Consider the following 4,096-nt stretch of genomic DNA (forward strand, 5'->3'; position numbering starts at 1 on the left):
CAAAATATTTGTTGTCCCTTCTGGGAGCTGGATTAATTGTAGGCCTTCATCCTGCTGACATCTGGCCTATCTTTAGGACTTGATGTGTTCCTCCTTGTGGCTGGATTATTTATCCCCATCCTGTTGAAGCCAAGAGTAGTTCTCCAATTTGCCTTGGCCAAATGGCCAATGACATGAGGGGTAAAAGGGACAACTCCTCATCACCAAAGAATTCCAGACACAAGACATTATGCCACTTAGAAACAGACGTTTTATTATTACTTTTTATTATACTTTAAGTTCTAGGATACATGTGCAGAACGCACAGGTTTGTTACATAGGTATACATGTGCCATGGTGTTTTGCTGCACCCGTCAGCCTAACATCTACATTAGGTATTTCTTCTAATGCTACCCCTCCCCTTGCCTCTCACCCCTGACAGTCCCCAGTGTGTGATGCTCCCCTCCCTGTGTCCATGTGTTCTCTGTTCAACCCCTGCTTGTGAGTGAGAACATGTGGTGTTTGGTTTTCTGTTCCTGTGTTAGTTTGCTGAGAATGATGGTTTCATCCATGTCCCTTGCAAAGGACGTGAACTCATCCTTTTTGTGGCTGCATAGTATTCCATGGTGTATATGTGCCACATTTTCTTTATCCAGTCTATCATTGATGGGCATTTGGGTTGGTTCCAAGTCTTCGCTATTGTGAACAGTGCCACAATAAACATACATATGCATGTGTCTTTATAGTAGAATGATTTATAATCCTTTGGGTATATACCCAGTAATGGGATTGCTGGGTCAAATGGTATTTCTGGGAGTCAAAAGTTGTATGCTGATTTCTGACTGCATGGGGGGAGGGCGTCCCTAACCCCTATGCTGTTCAAGTGTTGACTGTAGTTAATAGGGACACTCTGCTTTGGACTTAGATCACCAAGCTCCGGATGTAGTTTTATTTTATGATCTTTTCTTGTTTTGTTTTTAAAAAACCTACCATTGCCTAAGTCAATAGGTTTCTAGTATGTTTACTACAAACTAGTAATGCTTGTTGCAGTTTCTTTTTTCTTTTTCAAGTCATAATGATATGATGATTTCTAAGTCATTAAAAGATGATTCCATTAAGCTCTTGCAAAGAAACCTCAGGTAACTGGGTGTCACTGTAAATAAAACACTGTTTGTGCTATTGCTATAAGTAGGTCACATGATCACTTACATATTTTCTTAGGAAACAGGACATGGAAGTCATTTGATAGAGGAACAGTAATTTGGTGTTCAAGTCAACTGATACAGACTTCATATCAATAGTCCAAATAGTAACAGGGATTATTTTATCTCTGGATTTCTTTCTTAGCAATATAGGAGATAAGAATATGGATCTCCTGGATCCATCCTGGAAAAACAGGACTAAGGGCAATATTTCACATGTGAGGAGTGACTTACTTAACCAGTAGCTGACCCAGATTAAATTGGTAAGAGAAGCTGTGAGCAGACAGGAACCGTATCAGCCTCAAACACAGGGTGTGGCACACAGCAAAAATAAATATTTGCTGCTTGAATGTTGATTCAGGGAGGGGAGGAGGGCAAATGTCAGACCTGAGACGGGGTGAACAGGGCTACCAGAGGGAGGTGGCTTGCTCTGTCTGGAACAGACAAGTAAGTGAGTCTTTGATCTCTTGAGAATTAGACAAAAATGGAAGTTTCAAGGATACAGAGGGCTTTAGAAACTTAGAGTTTCATTTTATTTTTATTTTGAAATCCTTTGGCACTTATAGAAAAGTTCTAAGAATAGTGAGGCTTCACTCCACCTCCCCTAACGTTAACAACTTACATAACCACAATACAATGATCAAAACCAGGAAATTAACATTCGTGTGAGCTGCTAACTAAATCATACCGGTTTCACCAGTCCCTTCCTCCTGTACCCTATGTCCTTTCTCTGTTTTAGGATCCAATCCAGGATGGTACATTTCATGCAATTGTTCTGTCTTCTTATCTCCTACAATCTGTGGTGGTTCCTGAGTCATTCGTTGTTTTTCAGGACCTTATAACTTGTGATGAATGTCGGTCAGTTACGTTGCAGAATGTATCTCAGTTTGGATTTGTCTGATGTTTTCTCATTATTTGATTTAGGTTACATGTTTTTGGCAAGAATACCACAGAAGCAATATTGCATCTCTGTCAGAATATCATATAAGGGCTACCTGATGTTCATAGGTCTTATTGCTGATGATGTTAACTTTGATCACTTGTTAAAGTATTGCCGACCAGGTTTCTCCACCATTAAGTTATTATTTTTTCTTCGTAATTGAGAAATATCTTGGGGGAGATACTTGAGAGTATGTAAATATCGTGTTTCTGCTTAAACTTTCGTTCACTAATTTTAGCACCCACTGGTGGACCTTGCCTATCACAATTAATACTAGGGGTTGAAATGAGGTTTTCTTCATGTCTGGAATGCTTTGGTGACGATGAGCAGTTTTCCCTTCTACCCCATTTATCTGTGATTATGAGCTCATGAATATTTATTTTATTCTATGGGTTATAATCCAATGCTGTTATTATGTCTTATTATGTCTTTTGTTGCTCAAGCTGTTCCAGCTTTGGTTTTTGGGAGTTCCTTCAGGCTGGCTTCTGTGTCCTTTCAACATTCCCCCATCCTTTTTCAAGCCCTTCCTTGTTTGCTGGCACAAAATGTTCCTGGCTCATCTGGTATTTTCCCTGCTCCAGCTCTGCAATCAAATACCTCTCCAAGAAGTTCTTTGTGTTAGAGAATGGTAGAATCCAAGTCCTGAGCTCTAGGTGTGCTCATTGCTTCCAGGGTGTCATTGCTTCCAGGGTGTTTCTTTAGTGGACAGAGCTGGGAAATATATATAAATGCATATGGACACACATAAATTTATGTTTATGGCTTTTTTGTTGTTGTTGTTGTTGGGGGATAGATTCTCGTTCTGTCGCCCAGGATGAAATGCCTGTGATCTCAGCTAACTGCAACCTCTGCTTCCTGAGTTCTAGCAATTCTGCTGCCTCAGCCTCCTGAGTAGCTGGGATGACAGGCGTGCACCACCACGTCTGGCTAATTTTTAGTTAGAGACGGGGTTTCACCATATTGGCCAGACTGGTCATGAACTCCTGATCTGTTCACCTCAATCTCCCAAAGTGCTGGGATTACAGGTGTTAGCCACCTCTCCTGGCCCTAGGCTGGCCCTATGTTTATGATTTTGTCTGTTTATCTGTGTGCATGTGTATGATTTCATTCTGCTTCTTTCAACTTGATGCCATAGGGTTTATTCTACCTTTCTTCTTTTTTTTAATCTGTAACTTCTTTCTCCAACAGTGGGAAACATGGCTTTCATCTATGAATATTCACTTACTTGTTTAATCCTAGCATGCATATGTAAAAGTTATAGAATAATGCATACTCAGGTGAGAAATAGATTTATTAATAAGTCTATGGTATTTGTGCACAGTTCTTTTTGTTTTAAGCCTTATAGTATCAAAAGCTTTTCAAAGGCACTTAGGTTAGTTTATTTCTTCCACATCCCCTGCAGTGTAGTTATATTTATTTCTCATATAGTTCATTTTATCTATTACTATTTGTATCATACTTTGGGTTCCCTCCATATCCTGGTTGGTTTTCATTAATCTTAAATTTTTCTTGAAGTATGTGAAAGATCTTTGTACTTTTAAGAGTTAAAGCATCGACCTCATCCCTACTGCGCTTTCCTATTCTCTTCTCCCCGTCTTTTCACCTCTTTCCTATCTGTGCCGTGTAGATAATCAGTCTCTTTTGCTTCTGATTTACTTTTTCATAAATGAGCAGCTACATGTGCATTTTTTGTCCCTTATTTTTTACACGAAAAGTAGCATACTATAGATATGCCCCCATGCTTTCCTTTTTTCATTTAATGGTGTACCCTGGAAATAACTCCATGTCAGTTCCTATAAATCTAGCCCATTCTTTTTACAGCTGCTTTGTACTTCAATGTGTGGAAGTACATAAATTTATTCAGGGAATCTCTTGTCTGTGGTCATTTAGATTGTTTTCTTTTCATTCTTTTCTTTCTTTCTTTCTTTCTTTCTTTCTTTCTTTCTTTCTTTCTTTCTTTCTTTCTTTCTTTCTT

Source organism: Cebus imitator, unplaced genomic scaffold (genome assembly GCF_001604975.1).
Source record: "Cebus imitator isolate Cc_AM_T3 unplaced genomic scaffold, Cebus_imitator-1.0 Scaffold50, whole genome shotgun sequence".
NCBI classification, from domain to species: domain Eukaryota; kingdom Metazoa; phylum Chordata; class Mammalia; order Primates; family Cebidae; genus Cebus; species Cebus imitator.